The sequence below is a fragment of the Puma concolor genome, chromosome A3 (assembly GCF_028749965.1).
Source record: "Puma concolor isolate L17-30 chromosome A3, mPumCon1.1.hap2, whole genome shotgun sequence".
Taxonomy (NCBI): domain Eukaryota; kingdom Metazoa; phylum Chordata; class Mammalia; order Carnivora; family Felidae; genus Puma; species Puma concolor.
Window position 1 is genome coordinate 113,433,535 of NC_141669.1, and position 15,335 is coordinate 113,448,869.

At 49.6% G+C, this 15,335-nt stretch overlaps 1 protein-coding gene across 2 annotated transcripts in view; it reads right to left on the reverse strand.

Annotated features, from left to right (window-relative positions):
* The window catches only part of FAM110A (family with sequence similarity 110 member A), a 138,142-nt gene that overhangs the window by 92,016 nt on the left and 30,791 nt on the right, over positions 1-15,335 (reverse strand). For both annotated transcript variants that reach the window (XM_086701888.1, XM_086701887.1), the window contains exon 2: positions 6,128-6,266. The gene's annotated coding sequence lies outside the window, so the exon portion shown is untranslated. The remainder of the gene's footprint in view (positions 1-6,127; positions 6,267-15,335) is intronic.

The following is a 15,335-nucleotide window of genomic DNA, read 5'->3' on the forward strand; positions in this document are numbered from 1 at the left end:
TCAATAAATGCTAATGGCTGTTGTTATCATTATCATGAAAGAGCTGTGGGTGTCCTGGTCCCACAGGTCCAAATCCCGACACACTCTTGTGTCAGGGGCCAAGACATCCTCCCCCATTTACTCACCCCATGACCACAGGCAAATGGCTGCTTCTCGTTCTCAATTTCCCTCTGTCAAGTGATGTGTCATTGCCAGAAATGTCACCAAGTCGCTCTGAGTGTCAAATGACGCCAAGAGGGAAACACACTTTTTAGTCCCTAAATATGATTTCAATACGGGGCGCCTGGGTGGCTCAGTCGGTTGAGCGTCGGACTTCGGCTCAGGACACGATCTCGCGGTCCGTGAGTTCGAGCCCTGCGTCGGGCTCTGGGCTGACAGCTCAGAGCCTGGAGCCTGCTTCAGATTCTGTGTCTCCGTCTCTCTGACCCTCCCCATTCATGCTCTGTCTCTCTCTGTCTCAAAAATAAATAAACGTTAAAAAAAAAAATTTAAAAAAAAAGATTTCAATACTACGAAGAACCCTGCGCGCTTCTCCAAATGTGGCGGCCACGTCCTCCAGAGCTCCCCAGCACCCTCCACCCGGAATCCCAAGGGTCTGCTTTTCCCCGACCCCACCCAGCCATGTCTCGCTTAGGCTTCTTTGAAGGAGGGGTTTCCATTAAGGCAGAGTTTCTCAGAGTTTGACAGAACCACACCATCTTCCCAGCTCCCACTGGCATTCTGTCTGTATTTTATAACAATTTCCTAACATTGTTTTTTTCTTTAAATTGCCTCATTTAAAAAAAAAAATAAAGCCGGGGGCGACTGGGTGGCTCAGTCAGTTAAGCGACCGACTTCGGCTCAGGTCATGATCTCACAGTTTGTGAGTTCGAGCCCCGCATCGGGGTCTGTGCTGACAGCTCAGAGCCTGGAGCCTGCTTCGGATTCTGCGTCTCCCTCTCTCTCTCTCTCTGCCCCTCCCCCACTCATGCTCTCTTTCTGTGTCAGAAATAAACATTAAAAAAAATTTTTTTTTTAAATAAACAAATAGGGGCGCCTGGGTGGCTCAGTCGGTTAAGCGGCCGACTTCGGCTCAGGTCATGATCTCACGGTCCGTGAGTTCGAGCCCCGCGTCGGGCTCTGTGCTGACAGCTCAGAGCCTGGAGCCTGTTTCCGATTCTGTGTCTCCCTCTCTCTGACCCTCCCCCGTTCATGCTCTGTCTCTCTCTGTCTCAAAAATAAATAAAAACGTTAAAAAAATAAATAAAATAAACAAATAAATAAAGCCAGTTCATGCTAATGAGAAACTATAGAGCCCTGCCATTAATAAAAATTAGCATCCTGATATAGGGCACCTGGCTTAGTTGGTTAAGCATCTGACTCTTGATCTCAGGTCAGGTCTTGATCGCAGGGTCATAAGTTCAAGCCCCCTGTTGGCTCTACATAACTAAATAAATACATAAATAAATAAATAAATAAATAAATAAATAAATAAAAGCATTGGTGATTGTAAGAAGAGGATATATGTTGATAATCGCTAAAATAAACACTTAAGTATTAGAAGTCTGATACCTCCAGCCAGATGGATCCAAAGTTTTGATCCAAAGTATCTGATCCAAAGTTTTCACGCTCTCGAGCTGAGAGTTCTCTGGGGAACTTTTTTTTTTTTTTAATTATTCCTTTGGTCACCGGGCCAGACCTTTCCTGAGAACCATACATGCCCAGCCCCGGTGGCAACAGCCTTAAGCGAGAGCATTTCCGGCCTTCAACGCACAAAGGTCTACTTGAGGTAGCAACCTTCCGCCCTCCCAAATACAATTAATTGGCAGGGAATCATCACCCAAGCTCGCCTCCCTGGGCATTTCTTGGCTCTCTTCTCTCAGCACCCCCTAAAAGGTGTCTCCCCTGTGGAGGTGTGGGAAGGGACAGAGGGAGTCAAGTCTGTGTTTGCCAGGGTGACGATCTCCATGCACACCTTTGCAACCGAACATGCCCACTAACCACTCCCGCTAAAACACACAGTCTCCAGGACCCCCTACCCAGTGCCATCCATCTATTTTGCTGATTCTTCACTTTGGAGAAGGGCAATTTAACACAATGGCTTATTGTTTCCAGGAAAGGACTCGGAAGGGAGACCTCTGGCAAATTTGGTAAAATGTATCCTTTGATTGGATGGGCAATTTCTGTCCTAGGATTTTATCCGGAAGAAACCGTCATGAATGTGGAAAACCACAACAGCTGCACGATGTTCTTGGCAGCACTGTTGATAAGAGAGAAAAGTTGCAAAAAAAAAAAAAAACCTCTGAATGGTCATCAATAGGGGATTCAGTAAATAGATACGACATAGGGGATTCAGTAAATAGATACGACAGTCCACATGATGGGCAATGATGCAACCATTTACCGATGAGGCTGTAAAATATTTAGACACGGAAAATGTTCATGTATATTATTAAGTAGAAAAGTAGCTACAAAAGAGAATGTACAAGATGTCCCTTTTAAAATATACATACATATGCATTGTAGAAAGATTGGGATGGATTTGGGTTAGAGAGGATTTCTTAAACGGGAAACAAAAAGTCCAGACCATAAAGGCAAATAAATCTTTTCTTTCTTTTCTTTTTTTTTATTTTTTTTAAACATTTATTTATTTTTGAGACAGAGAGAGAGCATGAACAGAGGAGGGTCAGAGAAAGAGGGAGACACAGAATCGGAAACAGGCTCCAGGCTCTGAGCTGTCAGCACAGAGCCCAATGCGGGGCTCGAACCCACGGACCGCGAGATCATGACCTGAGCTGAACTCGGACGCTTAACCGACTGAGCCACCCAGGCGCCCCAAGGCAAATCTTTTCTTAATGTTTATTTGTTTATTTCGAGAGAGAAAGAGCAAACGCATTCACGAGGAAGCATGGGAGGGGCCGAGAGAGGGCAAGAGAGAGAGAATCCCAAGCAGCGCAGAGCCTCACAAACCATGAGATCATGACCTGAGCTGAAATCAGTGGGACGTTTAACCGACTGAGCCACCCAGGTGCCCCATAAAGGCAAATATTAATAAGTTAATCTCCATTAGAATTAATACTCTGTTCAAAAGTCACAGTAAAAAAAGTGAAAATGGGGGCGCCTGGGTGGCGCAGTCGGTTAAGCGTCCGACTTCAGCCAGGTCACGATCTCACGGTCCGTGAGTTCGAGCCCCGCGTCGGGCTCTGGGCTGATGGCTCAGAGCCTGGAGCCTGTTTCCAGTTCTGTGTCTCCCTCTCTCTCTGCCCCTCCCCCGTTCATGCTCTGTCTCTCTCTGTCCCAAAAATAAATAAACGTTGAAAAAAAAATTAAAAAAAAAAAAGTGAAAATGGTAAGTCACAAGCTGGGAAAAGTTTGTCACGGTCTGACTGACAAAGATCGGCCTCGAAATATATACAGAGCGCCTACAAGTCAGTAAGACAATCAAGAAGAACAGAGTCCAGATTCGAACAGGCATAAAGAACAGAAAAGATGAACAGCCAATAAACATACAAAAAGATGCTCAACCTCTTAGTAATTAGCAAAATCCAAATTAAAAGTTCGTTTTATGTCTACTAGATTGGCAAAACTTCCAAAGCTGGAAAAATCCCCCGTTTGATCCCTCGGGTGGCACAAGGATTCCGGGACACTGGTGATGGGGGGTCAGTTTGTACAACCACTCTGAAGAACAACTTGGCGTTATTTTGCACTCACTCTACAACCCTGCAATCCCATCCCTGGGGACATTCTAGAGAAGCTTGTACGTGTGCACAGGAGGAAGCCCCTCCTTCCGCTCCCTGCCCTCGGGCACCTGAGAAATTCTTGTTCCTTCCACCCGGTCTTCTGACTTCCTCTGGATAGCGGTGGGCAATGTTTGCCCTAGGGGCTGGGGCTTTAACTCTCCCACACTTCACGTGGTGGGACCCAGCCCTGTTGGCCAGTCACTGGGCAAGCCAGACCCCCTGCTCATCACCTGAGTGGAAGCAGGGAGACAGCCGTGACTGTCCTGGGGACCAGGGAGAGGCCAAGAGCGCCCGGAGGGTGTCAGGAAAAGTGGCAGGGTGACAGTTCATGCAAATAATAGACTCCTCTCTGCAATGCAAAAGGAGGAGCAGCTCCATCTGGGCCAATCGGAAGCATCCAAGACAAATCGCCAAGGGGAAAAAGTAGGCAGATCAGCTACCATCGTGGAAAGGGGGGATTCAGGTGTATATCAACACATGATCACTTGTATGTGGCAAAACGCTTCCGAGGACAGGAGATTGGCCTTGGGGGAGGGGGAGGGGTGGCTAGGGGGCGGGGGTGGGGCCAGGCCTCACCGCGTCCCCTTTTGTGCATTTTTATTTTGTACCTTGCACGTGCTACTGTGGAAAACGGAGTAAAAACTGGACACGAGCTGCAGTCACGTGAAATGTGGCACGCACAGAACTATTATGAGAGTTGAATTAGTGGCTGATCACCAGGTGACATAACGTCACTCCCAGACGATTAATCTGCACTGTTCTCAACTTCAGCGAAGGTGTTTTTGTTTTCTTTTTGAAAACATTTTCCAGCCAACTTTTCTCGGTTTCAGACTTTTCCACGGACCCTTGAAGAGCCTGTGGCTTTCCTGCACTGTGCCTGCTGGGCCAAATTCAAGGAGTAGATCCATTCATCACCCATGCCCGGCGGCCCACCAGCTCCCCAAGGGCCACCGGTAGGCACGAACTCCTTTGACTTAAATCATCTATTGGGTCCCACCCCGAGGTTGCTCTTCAGTTCAAGCGAGTCCAAGGGGAATAGGCATGACCCTCCCCTTCCTCAGGAGCCAAAATGCACAAGGTCACTTCCTGGACCTCAGTTTCCCATTGGGTCACACAGTCTATATGTGACTCTCCACCTCAGACACTTGCTTTCGCCTGCCCCTCGCCCCCTTGCTCACTTCTCCAGCCACACTGATCCCTTGTTCTTCCGACCCTGCTCTGTGTGGGCAGAATTCCAAGATGTCCCCCAACATTCCCAGCCCTCCCTGCAACCCCCCGCAGGTGAACATGCCCAGCATAATGCCCTGGACTGGGCGCGTGCTGGCATTTACTCCCGTGATTAGGTTATGATATACGGCACGGGTGGTCAGACTTGTGACTTACAGAACCGTGAGCTAAATGGGTACTGTTTTAAGCCACTAAGTTAATGGAAATTCATTGCACGATAATAGAAATTAATACACATGCCCAGCTCGCTCCACTCTGGCCTTTCGTGTGCTGGATCCCTCAGCCTGGAAGGCTCTCCCCACAGATATTCACAGGGCTCACTCCCTCCCTTTACCCAGGTCTTTGTTCAAACATCCTCTCCCAGAGAGGCCGGCCTGACCACATCATTTAGAGGAGCACCGTCCTTTTATTTCCTATTCCCCCTCCCACTTTATTCTTGGGTCTATCCCTTACCACTCCCTGACATTATATGGTTTCAGCGTCATCTGAATAACTTTTTTTTTTAGCTTTTTACTCTGAAATAATTTAAAACTTACAGAACAGTTACAAACATTGCACAAAGAATTCTTACATATCCCTCGCCCAGAACCCCCAAATGTTGACATTTAAACATGTTTGCTTTATCATTCTCTTTGTATAGAGAGATTTTTTTCTGAGCCATTTGAGAGTAAGTTGATGACCTGATTCCCCATGGCCCCCAAATACTTTAGTCTGTAGTTCCTAGAAACAAGGAAATTCTCCTGCATGAGCACAGCAAAATTGGAAAAATCAGGAATTCGCTGCTGACACGTTACCACTGTCAAATGTTCAGATCCCAGTCAAGTGCTAACAACTCTCCCCAAAATAACATTTTTTTTGAAGTTTTATTTATTTTGAGATAGACAGAACAGGGGAGGGGCAGAAAGAGAGGGAGAGAGAGAGAATCCCAAGCAGGCTCCGCACCGTCAGCACAGAGCCTAACGTGGGGCTCGAACGCACAAACCGTGAGGTCATGACCTGAGCTGAAGTCAGACGCTTAACCGACTGAGCCACCCAGGCACCCCAAGCATAGCATCTTTGATGATAAACAAAAAGATTCGTCCAGAAATAATCACTGTATTCAGTTGTCTTACCTCTTTCATCTCCTTTCATCCGGAACAGTCCCTCAGTTTTTCCATTCTTTTCATTATCTTGACACTTACCAAGATTACAGGCCAGTTATTTCGTAGAAGTTTCCTCAGTTGGAGTTCGTCCAGTCGCTCCTCCTGATCAGATTTAGGTTTTGCGTCTTTGGCAGGAACATCGCAGAAGTGACACGGTGCTCTTCTCTGTGCAGGTCGCCTGGAGGCACACGACAGTTTGTCCTGTAACAGGTGATGCCACCCGCTACCTTTGATCGCTTGATTAGGGTCCTACCTGCCCTGTTTCTCACCGTCAAGGTACCCTCCTCCTCTTTGTAATTAATGGGTTATGTTGGGGGGAGGTATTTTAAGACTATGTATATGCTCTGTCCCCAACAAATTTTCACAGAGTAGTTTTTATTTTAGCACCCAGCAATGATTCTGTCAGAGTCAGTTATTACCATAATATTTCCATCCTTCCTTCTACATTTGTTATTACACATTCTACTCTGAGAAAGAGCGTTCTCCTCCTTCATGCATGTGTGTGTGTGTGTGTGTATGTGTGTATGCATGTATGCATATGATATCAGTGTGGATTCACTATTTTTATTCAATGGATTATAATCTATTATGGTCATTATTTTGATTCTCAAATTGTCCCAGATTTGGCCAGTAGCTCCTACGCTCTTTCGACACGTTCCTAGCATTACTTGAGCACTTCTAGATGTTTCAGGCTCACTATGTACTTTCCGGGCCCCAGCCCTCAAATCAGACTTCTCCCCAAGGAGCCCTGGTTTCGTACAGTGGAGGATGCTATATTAAGACACCAAGATCTGGGGGCGCCTGGGTGGCTCAGTCAGTTAAGCATTCAACTTCGGCTCAGGTCATGATCTCACAGTTTGTGGGTTCAAGCCCCGCGTCGGGCTCTGTGCTGATGGCTCAGAGCCTGGCTCCTGCTTAGGATTCTGTGTCTCCCTCTCTCTGCCCTCCCCCACTTGTGTTCTGTCTCTCTCTCTCTCTCTCTCAAAAATGAATAAACGTTAAAAAAAATGTTTTTAAAAAGACACCAAGATCGGGTGCTAGGAGTACCCATTGCTACGTGGATATGAGTGCTCTTGGGCTCTCTTTGTGGACAGAGCTGGGAAACACACGTATTACATGTATGCATCTCACCCACACGTGGGCACACAGGCATCTCTGCTTCTCCGCCTCTATTTTTCAGAGCCAGGAGTTTACCCTGATGGCTCCAACTCCATTCCAGCACCACAGAGGTCACTCTAGCCTTTGCTGTCACCGCGTTTATAATTCCCTACTCCGACAGTGGGGAACCTAGCTCTCATTTTCCTCAACATATTCATTTGTTCAACACCCCCCACCCCGTCCCATAGAGCCCCGGCCTCACTCACGGCTCCCCTGCTTGGCCCCCCGCCCTACCGTTCACCTCCAACAAATATCGGGAAACAGAAGGAAGGAGGAGGAAAGAGGAAGCCGCATTTGTTTTGACCTAGTAATACATTCACTTGGTACAAAAGAAAAACGATAGGGAAGTATACAATGAAAAGTCTCCCTGTCTACCCCGTTGCTCATTCCAATCTAACTCCTCCCCTTAGGTAACAAGCATTATTGGTTTGTTACATACACAAGCTAATATAAAGATGTTTTTTATTTCCTCTCTTCTCCACAAAATATTCCTCATACTCCTTTTATCTGTCAATAGTTCTTGGAGATCTTTCCATATTCGTGCGTAAAAAGTGGTCTCATCCATGGGACGCCTGGGTGGCGCAGTCGGTTAAGCGTCCGACTTCAGCCAGGTCACGATCTCGCGGTCCGTGAGTTCGAGCCCCGCGTCGGGCTCTGGGCTGATGGCTCAGAGCCTGGAGCCTGTTTCCGATTCTGTGTCTCCCTCTCTCTCTGCCCCTCCCCCGTTCATGCTCTGTCTCTCTCTGTCCCAAAAATAAATAAACGTTGAAAAAAAAAAAAAAAATTTAAAAAGTGGTCTCATCCTTTTGTGGCCGGGTAGCATTCCTTTGGCTACTCTATTTAATCAGTTCACCAATAATCGACATTTAGATGGCATCTAAGATTTTGTTAGGCCCAACAAGACCGCAATAAATAAACCGGAATGTATTCACGTTGCATGTGTCCAGACACATCCATTAAATGAATTTTTAGAAGCGGGGTCATTGATGTGATCTGACATGTTTGTGTTTAACGATTAAAGTCTGTCTCGGGAAAGATAAATACTCTGTATGATTTCACTTATATGTCGAATCTAAAAAAACCCAAACTCAGATACAGAGAACAGATTCATAAGGAAGGGGGTGGGAGGCAGTGAAGGGGTCAATGATACAAATTTCCAGTTATCAGATAAATAAGTTTTAGGGATGTAATGTACAGCATGGTGACCACAGTTAGTGGCACTGTGTTGTATATTTGAAATTTGCTAAGACAATAAACCTTAAAAGTTCTCATCCCAAGAAAAAAATAAATAAATAAAGTCTGTCTCCCCTCTTGGAAGAGGAAAGGGACTCTGTTCTAGTGACTGCTATTTTCCCAGCATGAGGAACTGCTAGACTATGGTAGGCGTGCAACAAACAATGTGTTTGATAAATGAATGAATGACCGATGCCCTCGGGCTCTGCAGTTGACCGTCTCTGGAGTGTAGGGAGCCCTCACTGTGTGCCCGGTGCTGTGCATCGTGGTGCCGATCCTCCACACTTCCCCGTGAGGAAGGCACAGTTTTGACAGCCCCACTTGACAGATGAGAGCGCTGAGGCCCAGAGAGGGAGCACAGCTGAGCTGACGTCACACAGCTAGTCAACAGCCAAGCCACAGTTCCCACCCAGCGAGCCAGACTCTGGAGCCACTAACAATCTCACCCACTGCTCCCAACACATCTCTTCTCCCCCCCCCCCACACACACACACTTAGCTCAGTCCTCCAGCCCCACCTGGACCCCTCATCTTGCCTCACACGCTTCCCTGGACCTAGCTACTTCTTCTCAGCCTCACCCCCAGCCAAAGGCGTCTGCTCCCCGCCCTCGGCCAACGCGGGACAGGACCAAGGAGAAGAGCTGTCATTTCCATACAGCTGTCCCCGGGAGCCAGGCCTTGCCTAAGCCCCCCCATTTTCCCTGAAAAGGCTGAATTGTCTTGGCCGTTTGGGGGGCACCTCTCGGCACAGGCCGGGCTGCCTGGGCAGGGCCTGGCTGGGCTATTATCCTACATTATCTCACTCCCCTGCTCCTGAAAAGAGCCAGTGACTGCTCGCCCCCCCTCAGCCCTCCCCTGCTCGCTCCTGTCTTTTACACTTAATTACCTCACTCATTACCCCGCAGCCTGCAGAGGCCGGACCACAACTGGGGCGTGAGTAATCCCCGCATCACACACCCAGCCAGCCGGCCAGCAAGGAGCAAATTGCTCACACAGCCCATAAATAAAGGAACAGGGCCCACTCAGGCCTTCAGAGCAGAAGGACTTCGTGGCTGCTGCCGTGAGGGGCAGGCAGTGGCCCCAGGTTCCCAGTCGGCCTTTGCCGGCCCTGGTGAGATGGTCTCCACCTCCCCCACCCCAGACGGGCGACCTTGAACTTCCCCAGGCCACTGAAGTCATAGCTCAGCGCCTCTGACAAATGAGACAGCAGGGGCCCACACCCCTTCCTCATCACAGCCCGGAAACTGTCCAGGCACGTCTTCCAGGCTTCCTACGTGACCCCTCCAGCCATGCACCTACCCCTGGCAGTGGGGACCCACCAAGTCCCCAGCTTGTCCTCTTTCTCCCCCAGCTCCTTTGCACATGCCACCACTCCTGCTTCCCGAACACTCTTCCTCATCACCCAAGGGCCTGCTTAATTCCCACTCACTTGAAAGGTCACTGCCTCTGGAGAGCCTTCCTTGACCCCTCTAGGCCGGGTCAGGGACATCATGGACTTTCTTCAGTCAAAGCATCAAGCCATTATATTGTCACTGCCTTTTCGCTTGTGTCCTTTGAAGAAAGGACTGAGGGGCACCTGGGTGGCTCAGTCGGTTAAGCGGCCGACTTCGGCTCAGGTCATGATCTCGCGGTCGGTGAGTTCAAGACCCGCATCGGGCTCTGTGCTGACGGCTCAGGGCCTGGAGCCTGTTTCAGATTCTGTGTCTCCCTCTCTCTCTGCCCCTCCCCCGTTCATGCTCTGTCTCTCTCTGTCTCAAAAATAAAATAAAAAATGTTTAAATTTTTTTTTTTTAACGTTTATTTATTTTTGAGACAGAGAGAGACAGAGCATGAACGGGGGAGGGGCAGAGAGAGAGGGAGACACAGAATCTGAAACAGGCTCCAGGCTCTGAGCCGTCAGCACGGAGCCCGACGCGGGTCTTGAACTCACGGACCGCGAGATCATGACCTGAGCCGAAGTCAGACGCTTAACCGACCGAGCCACCCAGGCGCCCCAAAATAAAAAATGTTTAAAAAAAAAAAAAGAAGAAGAAGAAAGGACTGAGTCTTCTCCATCTCTTTGTCCAGTGCCCAGCCCAGGTCCTGGCACATGACTAGCCCATTTACTAGGCACTAAGTAAAAGCGAGTAAGAGAATGAATGAATAAGTGAATGAATGAGGTGACGAAGGGTAAGTTGCATGTGCTGGATGAAGGGGTTTGGGCCCCTTGTTCCTGTGCCATGGGCTTCTCGCTCCAATATGCCACAGGCTCCCCCCTGTCCAGGGCATCTGAGCTCATGAGGATGATGGGTGAACCGGGATGCATGGCCCCAGGACCTCTCTGGGGCTGAAATTTCCTTCTTTTATGAGGTCAGGCGCAGACTCCTTCCCTCGTATCACCTTGGGAAACACCAGCTTCTTGCCTCTGGCATGAGATAGTCCAGCCTTGGCCCAGAAGTAGCCTGCACAACCTTTTCTCCATCAACTTAAAGGCTTCTGCTGATTCACCACCTCCCACATTACCCCAGGGAGGCTGGCACAGGAGCTGGCTGTGTGGTAGGCTTCTCTTGCCTGGAGGACTTCACCTCACCCTCCTGCTTCCTTCCCGGATCCAGGATAAGGAAGGGAACTTGGGAAGGTAGCTGGGAGGGAGTTCCCAAAACCTGAGAGGCCAGAGTCCATGGAATCCTTTGATATCTGGTAAATCCTACGGACTCTTTCGCAGAATTATGTCTTCAGATTAATAAAATTAATTAAGAAAATAAAATGCATAGTATTACGAAAGAAACCAATTACACTCAAAGAGTTATCAAAATATTAAAAACAAGTCTGCATTACAGTAATATATGTATTTATTTACTATGCATTATAACGCAGGGTCTAGCAAATCACCATTGTATTTCCCAGTCCTGATGAGTGTAAATGATATTTCAAGATATCTGGAACAGCTGTAAGGCGATAAGAAAATATGTATGGTTTCTATTAGTGACAAAGTCACTGGTCCCACCAATACCACTGTGGTCTGTTGCCTGCATTCATCGCTGAAGGATTAAGAAATTTCCGATAAAGGCTAGTGGAATTAAAGACGTAATAATACTTTTCCTCTCCAAGTCAATGACGGACCTGAACTCTTTCTGTGGAGTGCCTTTGACAGCAAGTGACAAGTGCATCAGGAGCATGCTAGCACTTCCCTTCCCGTATCTTGGCAGACATCCTTAATCAATTTTAGCAGTCTTTTCCACTAAACCCAAGCTCAGTCCCAGAATCTCCTGCAACCCCAGGCTCCAAGCGACTGCTACCAACCAATCAAAGTGGGCTCTTGAGCTGCAATCAATTGGTCACTCCTGGGGGGCAGGGAAGGTGTGGTGCTCTTGTGAGCAGGAGATGGGGGAGGGGGGGGAAGGGGCCCCTGGGTGGCTCAGTCGGTTAAGCGTCCGACTTCAGCTCTCGGGTCATGATCTCACAGCTCGTGAGTTCGAGCCCCGCATCGGGCTCTGTGCTGACAGCTCAGAGCCTGGAGCCTCCTTCCGATTCTCTGCCCCTCACCCTGCTCGCGCTCTGTCTCTCTCTCTCTCTCTCTCTCTCTCAAAAATAAATAAACATTAGAAGATGGAGAGGGAAGGGGGAGGTAACAGGATGTTTAGCAACAACACAGGGAGGGGGCTTGATCTGAGCTCATGACAGGGATGGACAGTCCAGGATGGGTCACGTCGTGGACATACTTGTTCATGTCATGAAAGTGTACTGAGACTTTTTGCTGAGCCACGCTGTGGAGCCAGGGACACAAATGTGAACAACCCCAGACCCCTGCCTTTAGAGCGAGGACAGCGCCAGGAACTGAGTGCCTGCATATGCCCTTGGGGCCATCCTGGGCCGGAAGGATAGAGTCTGTAGGATTCCACCCAACCTGAGAAAAGCATTAGTTTTTTCAGACAATCGAGGGGCTGCTGAATCATCCAGGATCCATGGCAGCAAACATGCCTGAAGAATCTCCAAGACCGTCAGAAACCAGGACTGAAGGCTTCATGTCAAGAAGGAAAAAAAAAAAAAAAAAAAAAAAAAAAAAGCCCCAGACCGGGCAGAATCCCTAGTCCTAGGGAGACGTCACTGCTGACACCGGGGAGGCCCTGAGGCCAGAGCTCACACTGCTGACTCCAATTCCAGATGTTGACACTCAGACCTTTGTCCCTGCTGCTTTCGGACACTCGATGTAAAGGCTGCCACACTCCAGCCAGAATGGCAAGTGGCTAGCCTGGGACACGTGACTGCTGTGGCTGCAGAGGAAGCAGGGACGTCCAGTAGGGACTCCTCTAGTGAAAGGAGGGGACTCATGCGTCAAGGGTGTTGGAAGGTGCTGGGTGGCTAAAAGGAAGGTCACCTGTCCACTCCAGCCCCCCAAGGATCAGGTGCTTCTGCTGGGCCCAGCTCTGTGCTCGGGACTTTCTCTGGATTATGTGCGTTCATCATCTCGGCTCTCTGGAGAGAGATACCCATTTCGCAGATGAGAATAGTGGTGCTTGCAGGAGCTAAGTCCCTTGCCCCACCCTTTTAACTGTTCCACAGAGGTGGAATAGGAGGAAGGCATTACCCGCTTTGAAGCTGAACTAGGCCACTGAGCTCTAGATGCCACTGGTCCTGGGATCTGTAGGATTCCAGACCGAAGCTGTCACAGCAATGCTAGACAGATGCCCTGTGTCCCAAGCAAGCACCGGCTGCGTTCTGGACCCTACATGAAAGTCGGCTCCTCAGAGAGGTCTTCCTTGGCCACCCCACCTTAAACAGCCCTCGCCCCACTTATCTTTGCCCCAGGTCACTTACCTTCTCGGCATTTTGTAGGCAGGAAGCTGCCACTTGTCTATTCTCTGTCGGCACAATGGGGTGTGAGCGGCATGAAAGCGGCTCTGTCTTGTTCGCTGCTATGTCCCCAGCCCTTAGTACAGTGCCGGGCACACAGTAGGCGCTCAGTAAACCTCGGCAGACTTAGTAGCTGTGCGCCGTTGGGCAATTTCTTAACCTCTCTGTGCCCAGTGTCCTCCTTTATCAAATGTGTATAAACAAACTGAGTCCCTCCAAAAGTGGTTGTGAGGGTTCCATAAGTTCACGCAGTGTCACAGCCAAGCAGGCCTTTTAAGCAGGCCCCTACTGTGTACCAGGCCGGCAGGATTTCCCTGCGGGACCTTGACCGTTAGAGCCACGGGAGTCAGAGAGGAGATGCTCCTGGGGGCTGAAACGTCCTAGAGGTCAACTGGCAGAGAACGGACTTGGAATTAACAATGGCTAACATTACCAGCACCAACTGTGGGCAAACAGGCAACCTAAACACCTCGTTCATCTCCCACCTGCTCTGTGAGGTAAGTCCCAGTAGTATCAATATCCCCATTTGACAGAAACTGAGGTACAGAGAAGGCAGGTAGGGTCAGGGTAGATAACTTGCCAGTACGCAGTGGAGGCGGGGTTCGAACCCAGGCCATCCCATGCTTTTAACCCGTCTGCTTCCCAGCCCTTCCTCCGCTGGGTGAGATGGAGGAGAGGCTGGGAAGGTGTGCACTGGGGGCACGTGGGTGTTCTGATGCCTTGGGAGGCTGTCCCCCCCCCCCCATTAAGTCTGGGGTCAGGCATGGGTCAATATTGAAAGTCCCTTGCCTCTGCACACCTGGGCCACCTCCTGGCTTTCTCCAGAAGCTGATGGGTCCCGTTTGGTGTATGAGCAGAGGCAGAGAGCAGGAAGGCAAAACTGGGGGGCGCTGAGAATCGTCGATTCCTCTATGCCAGGAGCCCTGGGAGCCTGGAAATGCCAACTCAGCAGCTCCAACAGCAACCTCAGCATCTGCCAAGGATGTTTGTGGGATCGGCTGCTGGGGAAGAGAGGGAGGCAGCCTTGATCTGGCAGGCAGGAGCCTAGAAGTTCCAGAACTTCCCGTCCCATGCCTCAGTTTTCCCAGCTGTTAAATGGGGGGTGCTGAGGGGACCATACGGATATCCCAAAGGCTATTCAAGTAGAGCTCCCAGCCATGCTCCAGGCCTCATACAACCCTATTTAATAGGTGCCATCGTTGGCCTCAGTTTACACAGGTGAAATAGAGGCACAGAGAGGCAAAGTGACTCGCCCAAAGTAATGCAGCTTGAAGAAACGAAGCCGGGATTTAAACTTGGCCCGGGGTGACCCAGGCCCAAACTCTGAGCCATCTCACTTGCTTGAATGTGGGGCTCTGGTGTAAGAGTCTATTAGCCACTCCACACCCCTCCCCCCAACAATGCGTGCTGGGGGTTTGTCTCAAGTCCCCTGACCTTGCAGGGAGCCAGGTGCTCTGATTCAGGCAACCAGGCCTTTCTAGAGGTTTCAGGGAGCTAATTAAGGTGTGACCTTGTCAGGCACAGAGTTAGCATATTCAAGAACATCTCCAACTTTGAAGGCAAGACACTTTAATGGCGGAATGTCAAGGTCTGTGATGGTCAGGATAGGGACTCAATCGTCCCCAGAGGCAGAAGCAAATCTTGAGAGCTGACAAATCAACCCAAACCCAGGCCAAAGAGGACTAAGGTGAATGGGGGTCACAAGGAGGTTTTTTCACTCGACAGTTTATTCTTTCATTCAAGAGATACAGCACTGAGGACTCATTATTTGCCCAGCCCTGTGTAGGTCATGGGGTGTGGCAGTAAATGGAACAGATCTGGGCTCTCATTTGAGGCGCATTCAGCCCTGGCAGGGGGAGGAGGAAGGAGAACCCCTTTGGAGGGCCCTCCCCTACCTCCCCCAGCATTAGCACCTTTGGCCCTCTTAGAAGGAGGACTCTGTGGTTTAAAATCAGGGCTCTGGGGCGCCTGGGTGGCGCAGTCGGTTAAGCGTCCGACTTCAGCCAGGTCACGATCTCGCGGTC